This window comes from Heterocephalus glaber, unplaced genomic scaffold (genome assembly GCF_053883595.1).
Source record: "Heterocephalus glaber isolate CG9 unplaced genomic scaffold, H.glaber_assembly_v1.0 deba00000738, whole genome shotgun sequence".
Taxonomy (NCBI): domain Eukaryota; kingdom Metazoa; phylum Chordata; class Mammalia; order Rodentia; family Bathyergidae; genus Heterocephalus; species Heterocephalus glaber.
Window position 1 is genome coordinate 6,230,334 of NW_028258161.1, and position 23,490 is coordinate 6,253,823.

Sequence of the window (23,490 nt, forward strand, 5' to 3'; positions counted from 1 at the left end):
TCAATGATTACATTTTCCCAATTATCACAAAATATCTTTTTCTTTTATAGTTGGTTTTCTTGAACCAGGAGACAAAGATTAATGTATTGAGTTTGGTAATCCTGCTTCATATCTCTCTTAAACTTTGGGTTCTTTCTTATTTTCTTGCCATTCATTGAAGAAACCTGGTATTTTGTTTTGTAGAATATTCCATTTCCTTGATTTTTTCGAAAACTTTGTAGAGTTTTAAATCATCAAGTCTTCAGAAGAAAATGTCTAGCAGAGGAGATTAAGAAATAGTTTAAGATGACTGATTCCCTCTCCAACCTTTGTTATCAAGGATAGCCCTTTTTGTAACAGAGGGTTTATTCATTTCAATGATCCTCAAGGCTCTCTACTCCACCCCAACTGACTGACACTGCCTCCTCCCATGCAGTGCCTGTGGCATCCCTGAGACACGATGGTGAAGAATGGAGTGAATGGATTTGGGCATATTGGGCACTTGCTCACTAGGGTTGTTTTCAACTCTTGCGAAGTGGATCTCATCACCATCGATGACCCCTTCATTGACCTCAACTACATGGTCTGCATGGTCCAATAAGATTTCACCCATGGCAAGTTCCATGGTACAATTGAGACTGAGAACAGGAAGCTTGTCATCAATGAAAAGACCATCTCCATCTCCTAGGACTGAGATCCTGCCAGCATCAATGGCACGACCTTGGCACTGAACTTGTTATGGAGTCCACTGGTGTCTTCACCACTATAGGGACAACTGGGGCTTACTTGAAGGGTGGAGGCCAAAGAGTCATCATCTCTGCCCCTTCTACAGATGCCCTAATGTTTGTGATGGGTGTGAACCATGAGAAGTACAACTTCTGAAAGGTTGCCAGCAATGCTTCCTGCACCACAAACTGCTTAGTGCCCCTGGCCAAGGTCATCGATAACAACTTTGTAGAGGGACTCATGACCACAATCCATGCCATCTCTACCACTTAGAACACTGTAAATGGCCCCTCTTGGAAACTGTGACCTGGTGGCTGTGGGGATGCCCAAGACATCATCCCACATTCACTGAGGCTGCCAAGGCTGTGGGCAGGGTCATCGCTAAGCTGAATGGAAAGTTCACTGGCATGTAGGTTGTGGACCTGCTGCCTGGAGAAAGCTGTCAAATATAACATCAAGAAGGTGGTGAAGCTGGCATCAGAGGGCCTGCTAAAAGGCAAAGGTATCTGAGGCTGAGGACCAGGTTGTCTCCTGTGACTTCAACAGTGACACTTATTCTTCCACACTCAATGCTGGGGCTGGCACCTCCTTCAGTGACCACTTTGTGAAGCTCATTTCCTGGTCTCATCATGAATTTGGCTACAGCAACAAGGTGGTAGACTTTGTGCTCTGCATGGCCTCCAAGGAATAAGGTTCTCTGGATCACTGTCCCAGCAAGACCATGAGAGGGAGAGAAGCCCTCCACTGCTGGGGAATTCCTGATGCCACTCATTCTCCTAGCACTCTGAGAATCTCCAGGTTTCTATCCAAGACCTCTTGGAGTAGGAAAGGGGCCCAGGGAGCTCTGGTTCATCACGTATAAAGCCCACCGCACCCCCTCAATTCATCAAAACTGGTGCTGACTTGCAAGCCTAAATGGTTAGGAATGTATCCAGACAGGAAGTAGAGTATAAAGATAATATATATGTGTGTCATGTATGGATGTGTACATGTAGAGGCATATCATATATATATATATATATATATATATATTTGTGTTTTGTATATATAGAGATGTGTTCATAAACATGTTTGAAATATGAATTAAAGTTCTGTTTTCATTTTTCTTATGAAGTTTACTCAGCCGATAAATGAAAGCTTTGACTGAATCTACATTTCTGCTGGTAAAGAAGATAGAAACATAAGCAAACTCATATATTCCAAATATTTTTTCCTATAAAAGTGATTTCTTTCAACCATAAAGCTTGTATTCATGCTTTGCCTGCATTACAGCTATGTGTGGATACAAGCATAATTTCTAAGATTTATTATAAGTAAACATTTTATCTCATCATAACCATATTCTAGTTATATTCAGAATAAATAGTGTTCATTATTGACAATACACATTTAAGCTATTCCAATCTATAGAAACAAGAAACAATCATTTCTGTACTAATATTATAGCTCCCAACCAATCTCCCCGCTTCCATTTTCACTACTTTCTCCACATTCAGGCAATATGGTATTTTTAGGTTTAGTTTGGGTTTCCAGTACAAGCATCATTTTAGACATAGATACATTTTGGAAGGCAAAACAACCAAATCAGTTAAAAGTAGTCCTTCAAAATAGAGATCAGAATAAAGACTTTTTTCCTTCATAATACACTGTTGTTGCAACTCTATTTGACATTTCGTACACATGTACTTTACACTATATTTTTTGCAAGGAACCTATTTTTTCAAGGAACACAATTAGTGCTGATTTATTCCTGAAGGAAATATCTACTACCAATCTGCCACCTCTGTCTTATGGCTACTTTTCAGATTATCTTTCCCAAGGCCTGTTTCCTCAGTTTTCCTTTCAATTCTGTAAACTTTCAAAGTATTTGCAAAAGGTTTCCTCTTCGAGTCAGTTCAGTTGTTCATAGCCAAATAAATTCTGACACGTATATAAGCAGACCTGTGCAGCTCATCTCTTGCTTCCATCTCTGGTAGGTCCCACTGTCTACCAAGCAGTCAAGGGTCTTGGACAGCCATACAAGGAGCCCCAAGACTAGGTTCCTATGCTCAGCCTCATTCTCTGCCACCACTCATATTTCTGTGGTTGCCAGTCTGCTGATAGCTACCTGTATGCCACAGGGATTTGCCAGCCTCTCCTTCTTCCTGGCATATATCATCTTTCTTTCCTCATTTGGCCAGTTACTACTCACTTTCAATATTTGACTCAGGCATTGTCTTCATCACCAATCAAACAAACAAATAAAAACCACTGAACTCTTCATTTATCTTCTTATCCATATTCCTTCTTATGACTCACTGTGAAAGGTTGTCATATGTCTTTAATTTTTCTGTCTTTTCCATCAAACTGTAAATTTGTTAAGAGCACAACCTTGTTCATTTTTATAATTCCAATGCCTCCTACATCCCTCACACGCAAAACAATAAATATTTTGTGAACCAAAATGGGTATTTAGGTGTCATGAAAAGGGTTAATTTACATAAAACATCATTGTCCTGAGCCTATAAAAATTTGCAATTTTTTTAGAACCTCTATCCAAAATGTTGTCTTTATACATCAAGAATGCTAAATGTTAATGTTCCAAACTCAAGACCACTGATCTATATATAATGGTTGCTCTCTAATGGCTATGAAGAGTAAAGTTCTACTGATCTTTTCTGTGAAAATCATCAAGCTCTCCTTGGTTGTACTGCGCTGCCATGACCACATGTCAGTACCAATATGATATTTTTAAAGATGTTCATTAGATCACATTTAAAGTCTCTCAGTATATTCTCATTGCACTTAGACTAAAATATAAATGTATAGAAAATCTTTCTTTGCCTGTATTTGTTCCCTAGAGCTGCCATAACAAAGTTCTACAAAGTCAGTGATTTAAACAACAAAAATTATTGTCTAACACTTCTGGAGACTAACAGTCCTACTCATGGTGGTAGGAGAGCTGGTTCCTTCTGAGGGTTGTGATGGAACATCTGTTCCATTCCTCCCCTGCCTTCTGGCTAGATTGTTGGTGACCACTGGCACTCCTTGGCTGGTGGATACATCATTCTGTCTGCCTTCATCTTCATATGACATTCTCCCTGTGTGTGTGTGTGTGCCCAAGTTTTCCCTTTGTGTAAGGTTGTCCGTCACATTGGATTGGGGCCCATTCTAAGGACTTCATGTTAACTTAATCATCTGCAAAAACTTTATTTCCAAATAAAGTCACATTCCTAGGCACTGAGGGTTGGGACTTCAACATCTTTTTGGAGGACAAAAATTCAGTTCATAACAGTGTCTATTTTTTTGGTATCACCTCTTCTCATTATCCTTATTCTAGCTGTCCTGGCTTTTATTCTGTTTCTGTTCAGGTCAACACCATCCTGTCTTTGGAGACCTCATACTTCATACTCCTTACGCTTGGAAAGTTCTTTCCTGTCTACTTTAAATTTCTTATTTTGATTTGAGATTCAAGTCAAAGAGTCTAGCCCAACCACCCTATCTGCTCTTAGCCTATTTATTTCTGTATACCCCTTATCATGATCTAAAATCATTTTGTTCTTTTATATGTTTGCTTTTCCTATTGGAATGAAGGCGCCAAGAGCATGAAGCCCTGCCTTCCTTCTCAATGATTCTCTCCCAGCAGTGCCTGTTATGTAGGAGAGGCTCAGTACAAATCTTTGTATTTTATTGCATTTAATGTACTCAGAAGGTATAAAGATAGTCGTGGAGTCACATTACTAGATTGCATAAAACATTTACCAACAAAACAGGCAAAATCAACCAGCACAGGTTTTTTACTCTCACATATTGAATCATCACTAGCCTCACTTTTCCCACAATTCAAAATACTCTGATCAAACATCTCTTTTTTAAAACATAGCCACTACTGACAACCTAATTAAAAATGCAACTCCCACCTTAGCTGGTATTCCCATATACTTTTTCCTTATTCTATTATTCCAGAACACATCTTGCCTTTTAAAAGATTATTATACACTTATTGCTACTGCTTTTATAAAAAATGCCTTTCTTCCTTGCAATAGGGACATCTGTCAGATTTATTCATTGAGACTCTCAAGAATCTAGAACAGTGCCTGGCACATAGTATAGGTTCTTGATAAATACTTGTCATGGCTAAATGAAAAGAGTTGTCTTGCCCTTGCTGTTTCCAAATTGTTTACCAGCATTATGACAGTAATAAGATTTTTTTAAAAAAAGAAAATGTAGAAGAAAATTGCAGATTAGAGAAGAGAGAATCAAATCAGCAGCATTTGCAAGGTGTTTTTATACATACTGTCTCTCCCGGCTTAACATGTCGGTGTTTATCAGCCCTCACATATTAAAGCTTACACGGGGTTCCAGGGGTCCTGAGACAGCTGTGCTGGTTCAGGATCACAGGCTTTGCTTTGCCTCAACTAGAACTGAGGTCTTGTCACTCTTTAGGCTGCCTGGTGGCGAGGTTGGTAGCTGGAATATGATCTCCAGGCAGGAGCAATTCATTCCCTTTTGCAAGAGAAAAAAATTCATCCTATCAATATACAAGGGCTCCCAATGATCCAAACCCACCTTTGTCTTAATGGAGTCTGAAGTTCACTGCTCTGTTTATGGTGTGCAACAGTTAAGAGGAAGATATAAAGTTTGCCACTATTTTGTAATCAAAACCATTTGCGTTTTCTCAAAGAAGAAGGATAAAGGAAGGCAGGGAGAAGAAAAGGAAAAAAATTCTAGAATTGGAAGCTGAGAGCCTGTGCCGTGAGCAGATAGTTGAAACTCAACCAGCTGTCACATAAAAACAAACGGAAAAAGCTTTGCGTATTCAATCATTATTAAATGTTCTGCATGTCTATTTCCCAAATTATTTGCCAGTGTGCAATATATTGGTTTTAAAAATTCTAACGTTTCAACAGCAGTGGAAATAGTTGCTTTTAAGTTAAAAATTGTTTCATTTTTGAAGGCCATAAAAACAAAAATCCATGTGGTAAAAGAAAAAAATTTAGACTCACGCTTACCTTTAAGCAATCTTTACTGAAACCAAAGAGGCCTCACCTGCTTTTAACCTTGAAAGGCATTTTCTAGAAGGAGGACCATCCAGCCAGGGTGAGGCATCCCATAGATACACATTAGGAATGAAACATCCTGTGGCCAATAGTGGTGTGGAAGGAGGCAGGATTTCAAAGCTGGAAGATGATTGTTCTTTGGACTCCTCACATGGCTCTTCTGAGGACAGGAACTCCCTTTAACCACAACAGGAGATAGAAAATAGGGGGAAGTAAGAGTCCTTGAAGACATTTTTCTCCTTTAGCTTCTCTGTCTGAGTAGGGAAACCACAATTGGATTGGAATCATTAAATGTATGAATCTTAGCATTGTGTCATATTAGGACCATAAAATACTGAAGAAAGGAAAGGTTCACCTCTATCTTCTAGACAAAGATTTAGAGAGAGATGCTGTAACTTTCCTGAGGTCACACGCCTGTGTTCTGAGCCACACTTCAACAAACTTGTACAGTAGCTGCAAAATGAGCATTGAATGTAGATATGCTAATTGTGATTTAATCTTTTTTCATCCGTGGCCATCTAACAAGTGTCCTTCTGCTGGCCTTTAAAACCTTACAGGATTGTTTTACTACCTCTGGAGAGGAAAGCTCATGTATCACTCTTTAGTCCATTTACTTCATTTCTATAAAAGACTATCTTGAGAACATGTTTTATACTCCCTGCCTGAATCTGCATAAACCCAAAATTTGACCCTTTGGGAGTAGGAATGTTTATAGTGGATTCTGAAAGAGCAGAAGAATTCTGATGCAGTTTTCCCACAGGAAAGAGTTCCAAACTCCTCTTGATGCTCATTTTACTGGAATTAGGCTTTGTTTACATCACCCTTAACCATCCTTTTTTGTGCATTTACCTAACCTCCCATCAAGTCCACCTTTCTTTTTGGATATTTTTGCCTTAGCTCCGTATCCACCATCCCTTTGGCTTCCAATCAACATTGCTCTTCAGGAAGCCTAAATAACCTTAACACTCTGTCACTGTCTTTGATCTCTGATTTTCATGTTTTTGTTTATTCAAGTCCTACTCTGAAAGGTTCTCCTAATCTTTACACTTGCTTTCTATTAATACATCCTAAATTCTTGACAATATTTTCTTTTCTCTTACTTTCTATACTTACTACAATTGAGAGAAAGAAATGCAAAATTGTATGTCAATCAACTTTATTCCTATAACTCTTAAATATATGCATGTATGCAGTTTTAAAGAATAATAATTTGCATATACCGTAAAATTTAAGAAATAGAATATTGTCTATGCAGTTGAAGCTACTGTTATCTCTTCTAATTCTTTCCATCTCCCTAATCCTTCCAAGTATTTATTATTCCATTGTTTTTCTTTAGAATTTATCCTACTATGGTTTAGATGAATGTCCCCTGAAAGTCTCTATGTTAAAGGATTTGTCCACAGGGTGGTGTTTCTGAGAAGTGCTGGAAATTCTGGAAGGTTGGGCCCAGCAGGGGGCCCTTCCGTGGCTGGACAGCATGAACTTAAAGGGAATTGTGGAATCTAGTATCCTCTTTCTCTCCTTGTTTCCTGGCTCATAAAGGCAACTCTGCTCCACCATGCTCTCCTAGCCATTGCTGTCTGGCACCCTCAACAAAGTTCCAAAGCAATGGGTTCACCGGATCGTGTCCTGAAGCTCAAGAACCATGAGCTCAATAAACATTTTCTGTTGTAAGTTAATCACATCCAATATTTCATTCTGGCAATAGAAGGATAACTAATATAACCCCTAAAAGTTGTGTATTTTGGGGGGTTTTTTTGTACCTGCAACCGAATTTGGGACCTTGCACTTGCAAGGCAGGCGCGGTGTCACTGAGCTAAACTCCCGGACCTATTTTTGCTTTTATTGAGGTTTATTAACATGGCATCGTTTGTGTATAGCCTTTCTTCTTTTTGGAATGAATCTTTTTATTCCTATTGGTGCATGTTTGCAGTGTGTAATGATTACGTGCTTTATGGGAAGCTGGTACGTGTACAGAACACATCTTAATCCTTTTTACGTCCCTTTCCAACCTCTCCCCTCCTCCATCTCTTGGTCCCCTTCGCCTTCCCAAAAGATTTTCCTATTATCTTTTATTTTGCTTTTTATCTATATTTTTCTTTTTTAAATATAAGGAAACCATGTGATATTTAAGCTTGTGTGTCTGATCTGTGTCACTTAACAGCATGGTCTCAAGCTGCATCCATTTTCCTACAAATGACTCAAATTCATCCTTCTTTACGGTGGAGTAGGGCTGCATTGTACAGAAATACCACATTTTTATTTATTCACTCATCTATTGATAGACATATAGGCTGCTTCCAAGATTTAACTATTGAGAGTTTTGCTGCTAAAACATGGGTACGTATTTATCACTGTAATATGATATTTTCAGGGAGGTACCAACAAAGACAGTAGCTGGGTCAAATGGAATTTCTGTTTTTTAGTTTTTTGATTTCCATAGTGGTTGTACTAGTTTACATTCCCACCAATAATGTAGAAGAGTTCCTTTTTCTTGTGGGGTATGAATATTTTCAACATTACATTATAATATCAAATTACTTCCTGAAATGGTTGTACCAGTTTAGACTCTTACTGCTCTATATTCTCATTGGAGCCTGTATTTGTTCAATTTTTATTTGCTAATTTGTGTATGTGAGATTTGTAGTGTCACTATGCATTTCTGTGGTTACTAGTTTGTTTTTAAATTTGAGACAGTCACTAAATTGCCCAGGCTGGGTTTGAACTTGCAATCCTCTTATCTCAGACTTCCACAGTTGTGGGATCATAGGTTTGTGCCAACACATGAGCTTCTTTGTAACCTCTGTAATGGGGATTGAACCCTGGGCCTTAGCACTGAGCTTTACCCCCAGTACTTCTATATTTTGAGAAAGGATCTTGCTAATGCACTAAGTTGCCCAAGCTGGGATTAACTTCACAATCCATCTGATTCAGCCTCTCTCATGTGAACACTTTATGTGTGTTCAGGCTGTTCCTATTTCCTCCTTTGATGTACCAAAATGCCTATTCATCCATATTATGGTTTAGATTTAAAATGTGCCACCAAATTCAATTGCTCAGAGGTAAGGCTTTTGAAGGCAATTGGATCATAGAGGGTGCTGTACTCATTACTGGATTTATCCAAACACAGCTCATAGCTGAATGTGCTGTTGGGATGTGGGGTCTGGTCAGATGAGTGGGTCACTGGGGGCTGTGACCTAGAAGGGTGTATTCTTTTCTCTGGCTTCTTCTTTCTCTCTCTGCTTCCTGGTTGCTATGAGTTGAGCAGCTTTCATCCACCATACCCTTCCACTATGCTGCTTCTCCACTGGGGCAACTGATCATGGACTGAACCCTCTGGAACCATGTGCAAAAACATAAACCTCTCCTCCTTTAAGTTGCAGTGTCAGGTATTTTGTCCCAGTGACTAAAAAGTGACTAACACAATGCCTTTTTGCATATTTAAAAAATTAAATTGTCTCTCTTCTTATTTATTTCTGATTCTTTACTTATTCTAGATCCCAGGCTTTTTGCTCATAATGTTTTTCAAATATCTTCTGCCAGTGTGTGACTTGTCTTTCTATTTTTAGATGTTGTCTTTTGATATTCAGAATTTATTTTTAAAATTATTATTTTTGAATTTATTTTTTAAATTATTATTATTATTATTGAGAGTGTCACTACGTAGTTCGGGCTGGCCTTGAACGTAGCATGCAGCCTAGGATGGCCTAGAACTCAGTGATCTTCGTTCCTCAGCTTCCCAAGATCAGGGATTACAGGTGTGCACCACCACATCCACTATTTTATCAGAAGTTCCTAATTTTAATGAAGTCAAAGTTATTTATTTTGCTCTATGATTTGCATTTTTTGATGTTAAGAAACCCTTCTTTTTCCTGAGATCATAAGTATAGTCTGGTTTTGTAAAATCATTTTCCTCTTAATCTATACAGATTTTCTGGAACTGCATGAATTATAATCTTATTTCATTTTTTCCTTATGAATAACCAAGTGAACTAGTACCATTTATTAAAAGTTTAATCTTTCCTCACAAGTCTGTAATGAAAGTTCTGTTACTCAACAGGTTTCCATATTTAGATAAGTTTTTTGGGGCCTCTCTACTTTCTGCCCTTCTCCAGTAGTCCCTACCTTTAACTGTTAGAGCTTTTATATTAAGGGAAGCTGTCTGGCAAGATGAACCTTTTCAACATAGTTCTTTAAGAATATCTTGGCTGCACTAGCCTCATAAAATGAATTGGGCATTCTTTTTTATCTTTCTTGAAAAGATTTTGTGTAAGATTGAAGTTATTTGCTTTTTAAATGTTTGATAGAATTTATTTGTAAAGTGTCTTTACCTAATGCTTTATTTGTGGAAGATTTTGACTAATTTCTTTACTAATAAAAGATTATTAAGGATTTATATTTCCAAGCCAGTTTTGTTGTTACATTTTTCTAATAATGTATACATTTTACATAACTCCTCAAATTACTACCATATGCAGTGGTATCTAGGAGTGAACAATTTTGCTTGTAAACAGTTTGGTTCACAAACAGAAGTGTTTGGGAAAATTTTGTTTGTTTGCAAACTCTGCATTGGTGACAAACACAACAGCAGCCATCTTTCCCACATGATCATGAATATGGTCACCTAGTTCCAGAATTGTGGGAAGAATTAAGTTCACGAACCAAGGCACCACCTTAGCTTTAAATAATATTTTCCTGTGTTTTATAATTTTTACTAGTACATGTTTGCCATACAAAATAATTATATTTATTGTGGGGAGTTGGTACATGTACATAACAGTCTTAGTTCTTCTTTTTACCCTGTCCCTCTTCTCCCTCCCTGCTTCTTCAATCCCTTGGTCCCCGTCAGATTTTCAAAAACCCTATCTCGACTTTTTCAGTTCTTTTTTTATCATTTCCCATCCTCTCCTTCACCCTTCCTCCAACTCTTGTTGCCCTTCTCATTTGCAAAAACTCTCCCTACTTCCTTATATCTTTTATTTTGCTCTTTATTTATATTTTGGGTTTCTTATATGAGAGAAATCCTGTGAAATTTAAGCTTCTGTTTCTGATTTATTTCACTTAATATTATGTTTTCAAGGTGCATCCATTTACCCAGTAGTGGCTCAAGTTTATCTTTTTCAAGGCAGAGTAGTACTATATTGTAAATAAATACCACTTTTTCTTTATCCATTCATCTGTTGATGGACATATAGGCCATTTCTAATATTTAACTATTGTGAATTGTGCGGCTATAAACAAGGATATATCACTACAGTATGATGTCTTTAACTCAGAAAGGTATCTAGAAGAGGAATAGCTGGGTCAAATAGAATTATTGTTGCTAGCTTTTTGATGACTTTCCACACTGATTTCCAGAGTGGTTGTTCTGGTTTACATTCCCACTTCAATATAGAAGGGTTTCTTTTTCCCTGCAGCCTCACCAGTATCTGTTATTGTTTGATTTCTTGATAACAGCCATTCTTTCTGGAATAAGATGGAATCTCAGTGCTGTTTTAATTTGCATTTTTTCTAGAGGTCAGCCACATGGAACATTTTTTCATGTATTTATTGGACATCTGTACTTTTTCTTCTGAGAATTGTCTATTTGCTTCAGTTGCTCAGTTTTTGATTGGGTCTTTTATTTGGGGGGGCTAATTTTTTTTAAAGTTTTTTATATATTCTATATGTTAGTCCTATGTCTGAGGAACAGCTGGTAATTTTTTTTTCACATTCTGTAGGTTGTCTCTTCACTCTGTTGGTTATTTCCTTTGTTATGTAGATTTTTAAATTTGATATGATCATATCAGTTGATTCTTGATACTGTTTCTTGTGCCATTGGATACATCTTTGATAGGCTTGATCAGATTCACCACATATTTGCTATCAGGATTTTCCTGCTTGCTTCTTTAAACTACTATGTAGTGGTAAATTTCCAAATATGTATTTCTTCACCTGAATGAAAGAAACAGCATTTCCCACTGATTAAATATTTTGAGAGAGTAGAATATTAATGAGGGACAATAAAGAGATAGCACTGGTGAAGAGGAAGTGGATCCTTGAAAAAAATATTATGAAAGAAATTGGAAGAATAGAAAGGGAAGAAGTACTTGTGGTCTTTTACAGTTTTTGTTTTGTTTTCTGTTATGAGGTAGAGTCTCACCACATAGCCCAGGTTGGACTTGAACTTGCTGTGTAGCCCAGGCAGCCTTCAAACTCACAATCCTCATACCTCAGCTTTCCAAGTGCTGGAACTACAGGCATAAACTACCACATCTGATTCCAGGTTTCTTTTTAAAGCATCATAAGGACCAAAACGTATTTGAACTTCTGATAGCCCCAAATTCAGCAAATGGGGTGGGGCAAGTATTCTGGAGAATATGGAATGAGAAACAAGTGCTCGGAGGTTGTTTCCTTTGGAAAGGAAGCTATCAACCTGACTGAAGACAGCCATAACAACGGGAAAACTGATAATAGATTTTTAAAACTTTTTGTTGAATTCCTGTGATGCATACAGTGTCTTGAATAGATTTTGAGATGAACTTGATTAAGAGGCAAGTCGTTTCAGTTGACATCGTCTTCCTGAGAGTCACCAACATAGGTTATATTGATTTCCTTTTTTAGGACCCAAGGTACAATGTATGTTTTAATTTATCTCATCACTCTTGTGAAGCACTTTCTAGCATATGCTATTGAATTTGTTAAGTAAAGGCATATCTTTATTTTGAAATCCATGAAAACTGGTATTAAAGGCAAAATAAATACACTTCAGGAAAGATAACATTTTTTACAACAGATGTGAGAGCAAAGAAACTGCTGACATGTTTATTAGCAATGGATAAACTGAATGTTTCGGTTTGGCCCAGCACCCAGAAAATACAGATGTGTATCCAGATGCAAACCCCTAGAGTTTGCAAAATAAAATTTGTATTGGACATTTTACAAGATCTCTGGCACTTCCTGCTTGACAAAAGTACCCCTGAGAGCCACCTAGCTCATAATTTTTTGGCAGTATTCCCCCATTAATATCCAAAAAGTGCAGAAGGGCACAGGGTGAAAAGAAGAAAGGAAAGGAGGGAAAAAGAAAGGGAGGAAAAGACAAAGGGAGAAGAGAGAGAAAAAGGGGAAGAGGGAGGAAGAGGGGAAGAAATAGGGAAAGAGAAAGGACAGAAGAGAAGGAGAGGGGAGGAGACGGACTAAGAAAGAAAAAAAGACAAAATAGAAATGAGAACTTTTAACTTTTGAAATTTAAATATGAATTTCAAAAAAGTGAGTCTGGCCCAGAATATGAGTAGCCTGTGATATCTTTCTGTACCCTAGATTCTTTTTACTAGTTGTGAATAAAGTGAGCATTCCTTAGCTCTTGCAAACATTAGTTTAAATGCATAGGACTCCAGTTTAATTTCTTGATTGTCATTTTCCCTTGTGGGAAAGCACCTGACTGAAGTCTTAGCCAAGCTTAGAATTTAGTGATATTTTATATATGAAAAACTCCCAATCTTAAAGTTAGGCACAGCCAAGTGTGGTGCTGTGTACCTATAATCTAAGCTACTTGAGAGGCTGAGGCAGGACAGTAGCAAATTTAAGGCCAGATTGGGCAACTTAGAGAGACCCCAGTATGTAGCTCTGTGGTAGAGTATTTGCCTGAAATGAGCAAAGCTGTGAAGGAAAAAAGTCAGGCTTAATGTAGTAATTTATTATTTTAATAATATTTATTTAGAATGAAAATACATTAGGGAGTTTCCACAAATCAAGACTTTGGCATTTTGTCTATTCTGAGGTTTATGACTCATCATTCAACTTATTGATTCAATGCTTTTCCTATTTCATCAGTAATTTTTAAAAATAATAATACTAATAGCTATCATTATTCAAACACATCAGTACTGTGCTAGTTGCTTTATATGATTAGGCAACAATAGCTAAGTTTTCTACTTACATTATTTTAATTCTTTCCAAAAAAATCCCTTGAAGTCAATCTCACTGTTATACCCATTTTAAGGATGATGGAACTAAAGTTTAGAAAACTTGAGTGACTCTCAGTAAAATTCTTAAAACCAAGTATAAGGGGGGGAATCTGCTTTGAGTTTTTTTCTTTTTTGTATTGTTGAGATTATTTTTGTAAACTTGATCAGAAAGCAAAAGGCCTTGGAAGATGCAGTGGCATTTAGTCCATAAATCCGATGGATCTTGTGTGATTTGTTGATAACCTCTATTGCAACGCTACCCTTGGGGCAGGGGAATGTGAATCTGAAGTAAGTTGCTCAAATAACTGAGCTTGCTGGTGGCATCAGGACTGCAACACCAGAAGACACTGGAAATCAACAACCCAGCACAGAACCTAGGGTCAAAACAGAAATTAGTAGCCCCCTCCAAAGTAGATGTTTAAAACTGGGGATTTACATCTGATCAAGCCAACAGAGCCAAGTGAAAGTGTTATTCACCATTTGAGAATGCAGTCCTCATGGGCCCCTTCTAGTCTGGCTTCTTCTAGCTGTCTTGATTTCACAGGCTTAAAATTGATCCTCAAACATCTTTGCTGAGAAGACATCAATGTGGATGAAATGTGAGACATCATGTTGAATTAATATCCATGTGTATATGTTTCCAGTACAAGAGCAATGAATAAATATATTTTCAGAAATGTTAGAAATAGAACATTTTAAATACTTGTTCCCACCAGCCAAATGTATTATTTTATTATGAATAAATATAGTGCTTGTGAAAATGTGCATATGTTTTGGTAAATTGATGCATTTTAGTCTTTTTTTGAGAGCCACTCAAGAAAACTAGTTTAATTTGCTTCAAAATCACACCCTATTTAGGGCTCCAAACCATTTTATTCTGCCTAGCCATTTACATCATTCACTAGATGTGCTTTTAAATGTATGTGACAGTTGCTAACATACAAATCCACTCTATAAGAGCAGACTTTCACAACTCAGTAAATACCAAAGAATGTTTGAGAGACCCTTAAGGCAGCACAAAAGGAGTACTCCAAAAATTTTTTTGGAATGAGAAACAACGACATCATTGAAATAAATATGTTGTCTCCTAGGGCAACAACTTTCTTTTTTGTTTTTATTCATAAGTTTATTGGTACATTTTAGATATACAGTATATTGACATTCATCACTGGGGATTTGTATCTTTACATGATATATCTTGGTTCTTTTTTTTTCCCATTCCCTTGCCCTCCCGTCAACCCCTCTGACCCTCCCTATTTACAAAGACTTTGTTTCCATTTTTTTCTAAAGTGTAAATAAGGATCAAAATGGATAATGAATAATGTAAAATAGAAAAGGTCCAAAGGGGAAGTGGGAGGCATAGGGGAAAGGAAGAAGCAACTACTTTCTTAAAATGTAAATGGAGGTGTTATTTTCTTTAAATATGTTAAACCTTGTACATATAGAACAATTATTCTCAAACTTCAATGTGTAGAAAATCATTTAGAAATTTTTTAAAAAATACTAATTTGTAGATATCATGTGATCCAAGTTCCAAATAACTCAATGGGTCTGATGATAAAGTCCCAGATTCTTTATTTTAACCAGTTCCTCCAAGGGATTTCGATTAACAGGCCATTTTCTATGATATACAGATCTGGATGCATTGTTAATAACCACAGATTATATACCTAGTCATGTAACTACTATTTCATGTTTTCTTTCCTTAAATCACCTTGGCAAAGCTTAATTCTATGTTTGGCTATTTCCCTTGTTTTCAGTTTTGATACAGTAGTTAAACTTTTTATTTTCTGTGAACTTAAAGCAGTAATTCTTACTGAATTACAATGAAGTCTCTAAGATTCCGAATTGTAATATCTCCATGTGTGCAGGACTAGAGGCTGAAAGCTTTGTCTGTACCTGATTTGTTTCTAACAGCCCTTGGGAAGGAAGCATAATTTCATGGAGACATCAAATTGAACAAGGTCCCATCTTTAAGGGCATTTCTATTCTAGAGAGAGAAAGCTTGTGAATTCAAGTAAATACAATTCAACAGAGATTAAAAGACAATGACATTTATTAAGTCATGTTCCACACATCGTTCATGTCCCCTGAGATATTAAGAGGTGTTATAAATTAAAAGATATTATGCCAAAGGTTTTAGCAATGCTGAACTAAACTTACTACAGTAGTTTACTATGGGATTTATCAGAATATTTAATATGCTCATAGGCACTCTCACTGTGAACTAAAGTGATTGCATAAAGTTTTCTGATCTTAGCTGGTGCTAGAAATTTTCACAATCTTATGTGAATACCAGTGTGATACGCATCGATTCAGATGTGTATACCTAGATACACATGATATATGCAACAATGTATACATATATAGTAAAGAGAAAAGATTCAATGATTTAAGAATGGCCATAGCTGAAGGTAAGATTATTGTTCAAATGATTACTGGGGCCCACCCAAATTTAAGAGGGTTCTAAGAGATATATTATGAGTCACAGTTTTTGTTTTATTACTACTGTCCTTCTTTTATTTGGTCTTAATTAACTTGAGTAAAGACTAGTGCTGAAAATCTGCCATTCCATCTGCACATTGACACAGCTGAAGGCATTTGTAAATAATCAGAAAGCACAACCGTCAGCAATATTGTCTTTGCTTCTAGGCTCCGGAAGAAGTTAGCAATATCTTGATTTAATTTTCTTCAGCTAGAAAATGCTTGTAATGTGGATACAAAGATGACTTCTCCCAGCCTGCGAGATTGTAAATGTAAAGTGGGAGCCCACCAGCTCTTGGCTGCAGGTGCCTGGATGTGTCCTGTGGGTGGTGTCCTGGAGCACATGCTCCAGAGTGCACCACAGCGGCTCTGTGTGAGACATGAAGCAGGCAGGGAGGGATCCTTGCAAGGAAAGACTGCCAGCAAGCATGCTGATCAAACAGCTTTGGAATTTTTTTTTTTAGCAGCTTGGCTAAAAGCCTGCTTCAGCCCAGCATGTCTTGTGGTAGTCCTTTTTCCATTAAGTCTTAATCTCTGAGGGGAAGGGGGCCGATCATCTCCCTTCTTTGTAACTCCCCCTAGAACTTGGTACTCACTTGGACCCTGTACCCTGTGGGCAATTGATCACTTTTGTTGAGCTGGGCAGGCCCAAATTTCAAAATCTAGAGCATTAGACACATGTTTAGCCAAATATTTTTAGAGCTTAAAAGAGGTCTTGCTTTGAGTTTGAAGAAGAGACTCCATCTACTTCTTCTTAGTCCAGGTAGTTCTGTGTCCATAGCAGAAATTCTGCCTAGCAAAGTATATATATGCAAAGGATTCAGCTCAGCTAACTGTTCTTGGCATATTGGAAACTGGGGCTCAGTCTCCTTTCTCAAGCTTTCAAGGTATCCACACTAAAGTGGAGCAATTCAGCCCATGGATTCAATGCGGATTTGCACCAGGTCTGGGTAAGATGAAGCTTCTGCTGCAGCTCCTGAAAAGTTCTAGAATGCAAAGAATACAATCTAGAACAGATTTTCTCTTGTTAAATGCAACAATTGGCATGGGTATAGATATGTTTATTGTCATCTAATGGAACTTCTAAATTCTCTTATTTTTTTTATCATTCCTTTCCCTAAGGGAGCCTCAATTAATGACTTATACTGAATTTTCATCTGAAAATCCTTTTTGAGTGTAATTAATGACTCACCAGTAGACAATATTGATGTAACTACTTACTGAGAAAATGCTGGACTATTCACTTTAGGCAGACAGTCAGTCACTTTAGTGCCTACCATGGTTTGGGCATCATTGTTCTCAGTATCACAGAAGGCTGCCTAGAAGAGAATAATTCTTGGCACATGTGAGACTACCTTTGTGTACATCACATTTCCCTGTGTCTTTTTCTCCTTTTGATTTTCCAAGATAAATAGAAGGGATGAGCCTGAAACTCTGCCTTTGTTTCATCTATACTTAAAACATTTCAGTATTTTGCCCTCAATGCCATATACTTCCAGTTATATTTTCTCCTGAAGACTTGCATTTGTATTGAATGTGTCAAAGTTTTGAATCTCATACTAAGTATGTGCTTATTACTTATTTCCCTTATTAAATCTAATGTGCTTTTGAAAAATTTTAATGTAGCCTTTAAATGAAATATGAGAATAACCACTGAGGATGCTCTATTAATAATAACTATAGGATCCCAATTGTTCTGATCCGTGGCTTCTATGGCAACCAGATTAGATTTCCCATTGCCTTGAGGGCAGGGCATGTGCTGGCTATCTGAGCAGTTACTGCTCTACCTAATGTGTCCACAGTTAAGTGATAAATGAAGTCCCCTTGCCTACCAGTGCTAGTTTTAGATGACTTTGACCGGAAAAAAAAAACCAGTGATTTTTCAAACATATCTAAAGATCCATACTAACCCAGGGAAGATTTGACCTTCCCAGGTTTCTAGCTTCTTTATATTTTAGTGGTTTAAAAATATTTACCTCAAGAAAAATAAATAAATAAAAAACAACATCCTTAACAAAGTTAGGAAAGACATTTAGATTTTATGCTTTAAAAAGTTAAATGGCAAGCCTGGTATGGTATCATACATCTGCAATCTCAGCCTGCCAGGAGGCTGAGGCAAGAGGATCAAAACTTTGAGTCCAGACCGGGCAATTTAGCAACTCAGGGAGATGCCATTTTAAAAAAAATAAAAAGAGTCTGGAGATGTAGCTCACTGTGAAGGGTCTGGGTGCAACCCCTTGTGCTGAAAATGGTGTATTTTTTTTCTTTAATTCAAAAACAGGCGAGAAAAAATATTTTTTTTGTAATCATCAAAGCTGAGACACAAAAGAAGGAAACTTTCAGGATAAATTAAACACTATCATTTTTGTGAACCAATATTTAATGCATGTTGATTTTCAACAAAAGGGATTTTGATATGAGAATCATTAGATGGAAAAATTTCCTGAAAGGAAACAGAGAAATGTTGATAAAATTTGCTCTAGATTAGAGGTGGCATCAATTGATATTTAGTTAATAAGCATATAAGGCTAAGAATTTGACAGTTCAAAACTAGCCTTCACCTGGTTTTCTGTGGAACTGAGGAAAAATTTAACCTCATGACTCAAAATTTCTCATCTGTAGCATGTTCATAACAATGTGAAATCGACATCACTTTTAGAATTGAATGAGATCAGGCCTAAAGCACTTAACACAGTGCTTGGCGCGGTGTAAAGTTGCTCTTAAATTTTTTATTTTTCTCTTCTGGCAACAGATGTTTGTGGCTGTTTCAGCAGTTTAACCCCACCCACATCTCTAAAAGTTGCCAAAAATGAATTATCCATTTTTTGCTCCTTTTAACCACACCCTGTTTTAATCATGAATCAGATTTCAACACCATCTCTGAAAGGTCACACCCACCAAAGATTTCTCTTGTGTAGTTTTAAATTTCATTGCATTAAAAGCAATGTATCAGCCAAAGGGGCTTCTTAGTACCTCTTATTAAGATGTTACAATGTTACAGCATTTTACGTTAATCTTAAAGTGGAAAAATGTGATTTAGAAAGCATGGGCCTGAGGGCATTTACAATATGCCTAATTCCAATGGCTTCAAGACAATATTCCATAAAAATTGTGCAAGAGAAGAAAAGTTCACAGTTTGTATAACCATCAGCATCACCCAAGACCTCCAAGTAAGCCTCTTTTTCTTCCTGTCTGTCTGTCTTTCTATCCATCCATCCACTCATCTGACAAAGTAGTCTCAATGGTGGAAATTGTAGCTCATAGAAATTTATCTTCAAACTTAGATGATTTTTATATTATCTTTATTTCAGATTTCAGTTTTATTTGTGAAACACACTACACCCATTTAATAATGTAATTAACCCAGAATATTAGAAATGGTAATTTCAGAATGGATCTTATAGATTTAGTTATTCACCATCTGTATCATCTTCTTCTTGTGGAATGAAGGAAAACCTAATTAATTGTGGCTTAAAGAGAAAACACCCCAAACAACAATAACAACTAACCAGTGTGGGAGATTGCAGGGTTAGATTTATTGGCTCTCCTAATAGAAGTATTGGTGTAGAAATGGTTTCAGATGTAACTCTATCCAGAGACTCAACAGATGCTACTAGAACCTAATTATTACTGTCTTTCAGTTCTCTCTCCTTAGTAGTTGCTTCATTCTTAGATTCTATGCGATGATAATGTGGTTACTTGGAGGCCAAGGCCCATGCAGCTTCAGGCTTACATTCAGTAGAGAAAAGAATATATTTTTCTCTTTTTCTCTCCCTATGTCAAGTCTTAGCAAAAGACTCATTTACTGTTAGAATACTGTGGAAAAAGAATATTGAATGGATGCTGGGTGCAAAGGCAAGATGTTTGGTTGACTTCTTCAAGAGGCTTCGGGGAAAAGTGAGACTATTATTTAAATTGGGTTACCCTTGGCCCTCACACTTTTACATCTGTTCGAGCATTTGGAAATAAGCCAAACTCTGTGCCCTTCTCCAACTGCCTCATCATATGCTAAACAGTTCTCACTGTGTGTTAGGCAAGCCGTGGGCTCTGAAGAAGCAGACACCTGTAGCACCAGCTTTCCGAATACCTCCTTTATGTAGGTTATCAGACACTTTAGCCTAACATGAAGTGAAAATGACAAGGAGACAATGAAAAGGTCTTTGGCATGTTGTATATGTGTGTATGTACACACACAAAGATAAAAAGCAAAGCAAAATGAACAACCAAACTAAAACCCAGAACAACTCACATTGTTGAGATGTCCTGGATCCATGAGCATTATGCTCATTTAGGTTCGTACATATTCAGCTCCACAAAGATGACTTTGGACCATGCCCTGCTTCCTTTTATTGGGACAGCTCAGGGAGTTGAATTGACCTTGGTTAGCTGCTCCCACAACTCCTCTAGAATACACATAGCATGTTCTCGGGAAGCTTCCATGACTTTGTAGAATCTCTTAGAACAAAAATTTGCCAGAAATGGTTTAATTTGGAGTTAGTTATTTTCAGCCAGTATTAATTGCTCCATTACTGCAATCGGAGTGGATAGTTGCTGTTGTTTTAGTTCAACTCACGTACACATTTGTAAAAGCCCTAGATGACTGGCTTAAACTTCTAGCATCACAAGTTTGTTTTTCTCCCCTGGTGTAGAACAAGGTTAACATCTTATAATCAGCTTTACCATCTAGGTAACATTGGAAGATATTTTAATTCTTGCAAAAATCTATGAACTTTAATTTTTCTCTCTATTTCCACCTTGAATGACCGATGGCGGAGAACTTTGAAGGCCTCCATGATAAAAAAAGACAAAATTAGAATCATTCTATTTCCCCATAAAGCTTATATCCACCTCTAGATATCTGCAGAATGGGTCTGAGCTAGTGAAATCTGATTTGGATATTGAAATCACACATTCTTTCTTTCCCTTTTAGAGGTTTAAAGCAGTATAATAACTTTTTATTCCAGCAAAATTTTATCACATTGGAAAGTTAAGAGGGTGATAAGGCTATCATCTTTTTTTTTTGAAACAATTTTAACTTTTATTGTGTGTCAGATTAAATATACAATAAAATTAAATAACAAGTCATATAATTGAATAAAAATTCTTTATACAAAATATGTATAGATAGCTAAGTACAATCTAGTTTGAAAATGAAATGAAAATGAAATATGTATGTAGTTGTATTCATAAGTGTGTTAAATCAAAAGTTATGCAACAATGAGAAACATTAAGGGGCAAATCTAAGTAACAATGAAGACACTTCTCTGAATTCCCATGTTTCATCGAGCATCAAAAACCACCATTCTTTTAGTTCTTTTCTTGTATATTATTCTGTATCCACATTCTCTACATCTGATTGTATCCCTGGATTTAATTTCATTTTCTGTGTGACATTCTCCACAGATATATATCATTGGCTGCTGCTTTGGAGGTTGAACGTCCTTCTGAGTGTTCATTGTCAGTCTCTGCCTCTTCCAAACAGAACCTCACTGGTCATGGTCTCAGCCAACTTCCGTTGCTGATGAAGGGTATCATCTTCATGAAGTCCTTTTAAAATCAGGTTTTCCAGATTTGTGGAGGGAGATCTATTGGCTACATTTTTATTTGTCAAATTTTTCAAAGAAGAGAGTTTATATTTTAACAAAATCCTTGTTTGTGCATGTGTGTAGGTGTACATTAGTAGGTGAATGTGAGTTTATAGACTTAGGGCTGCCTTTGACCAGATTATAAGATAAGATCAAGGTTGGCATTGGGTAGTTTTTATTTTTTTATTTTTTAGGTACCAGGGATTGAACTCGGAACTTTGGGGTTGCAAGGCAGGTGCGAAAACCACTAAGCTAAATCCCTGGCCCATTGAGTAGTTTTTAATGCTTGTGTTGGGACAGCTGATTGAATAATAACTGAAAGCTACTGTCAAAAAACAAACTTTCAACTATTTGATTGTCTTTTATCAACTATCCATGAACTAGGCAGCACTCAGTGCACAAAATAAAAAGAACTGTCTGAGAGCTACACAGCATGGGTGATTCCTGGTATGTCTCCTCTGAGAGTTATATGTGTTTATTTTTTTTAAATTAATTTTATTGGTACATTTTATTGGTACGCTTTAGGTATACAATTCATTTACATTTATCATTGGGTGTTTGTACCTGTACATGATATATCTTGGTTCTTATTTTTTCCCCATTATCTGTGTGCCCTTCACCCCCTCCACCCTTCCCCATTCACATAGATTTCATTTCCACTTTTTTTTCTTTTCTCATACTTTTTCCCTTCCCTCTTTTCCTTTCCCCTTCCCTTCCCTTCACTCCTTCATCTTTGGATCTTTTTTCTCATTTCAAATTATCAATTATTCATTTTAATCATTTTTAAAAATTCTTTTATTGGTACATTGTAGTTATACAACACAATTACATTTCTCATTGGGAGCTTGTACCTTTACATGATGCATCTTGGTTCTCATTTTTTCCCCATTCCTAGCCCTTCCTTCACCTCCTCCACCCTTCCCTATTCATAAAGACTTTATTTCCATTTTTTCCATTTCTCATCATTTTTCCTTTCCCTTCTTTCCTTTCCCCTGCCCCTCCCACTACCCCTACCTCTTTGGACATTTTCTTCCTATTTTGCATTATCGATTATTCATTCTAATCATTGATACATTGTAGGTATACAATATAATGACATTCATCATTGGAAATTTGCACCTTTACATAATCTCTCTTGGTTCTTATTTTTCACTCTTGCCCAGCCCTCCCTTCAACCCCTCCATTCCTCCCTATTTACAAAGATTTTGTTCCTATTTTTCCATTTTCTCATATGAATTCCATACCCTTCTTTCCTTTCCCCTACCCCTCCCACTTCCTTCCCCTTTGCCCCTTTTCTTCCTATTTCACATTACCTATTATACATTTTAGTCCTTATTTACACTTTCAGTTTCTCACACCGGAGAAACTATTCAGTATTTATATATGCATGTTCTATTTATTTCACTTAAGAGTATCGCCTCAATGTGCATCCATTTAGTTATAAATGTCTCTAATTTCTCATTTTTTATGGCTGAGTAGTACTCCATTTTATAAAAAAACACATTTTCTTTATCCAGTCTCCAGTTGATGGGCATTTGGGCTGTTTCCAAGTTTTAGCTATCACAAACTGTGCTGCTATGAACATGGGTGCACATATATCACTGTGGTATGATTCTTTTAATTCTTTGGGGAAGATCCCCAGTAGTAGAATAGTGGGGTCAAATGAGACTTCCAGTCCTAGTTCTTTGAGGTAATCTCCATACTGATTTCCACAGTGCTTGCACCAGCCTA

General features: G+C 36.9%; 2 pseudogenes; one reads left to right on the plus strand and one right to left on the minus strand.

Moving 5' to 3' along the window:
* Window positions 1–439: 439 nt before the first annotated feature.
* Window positions 440–1,596, plus strand: LOC101709247 (glyceraldehyde-3-phosphate dehydrogenase pseudogene; annotated as a pseudogene).
* Window positions 1,597–21,420: 19,824 nt separating this feature from the next.
* LOC106007807 (DNA-directed RNA polymerases I, II, and III subunit RPABC4 pseudogene) lies at window positions 21,421–21,654 on the minus strand (annotated as a pseudogene).
* Window positions 21,655–23,490: the final 1,836 nt, after the last annotated feature.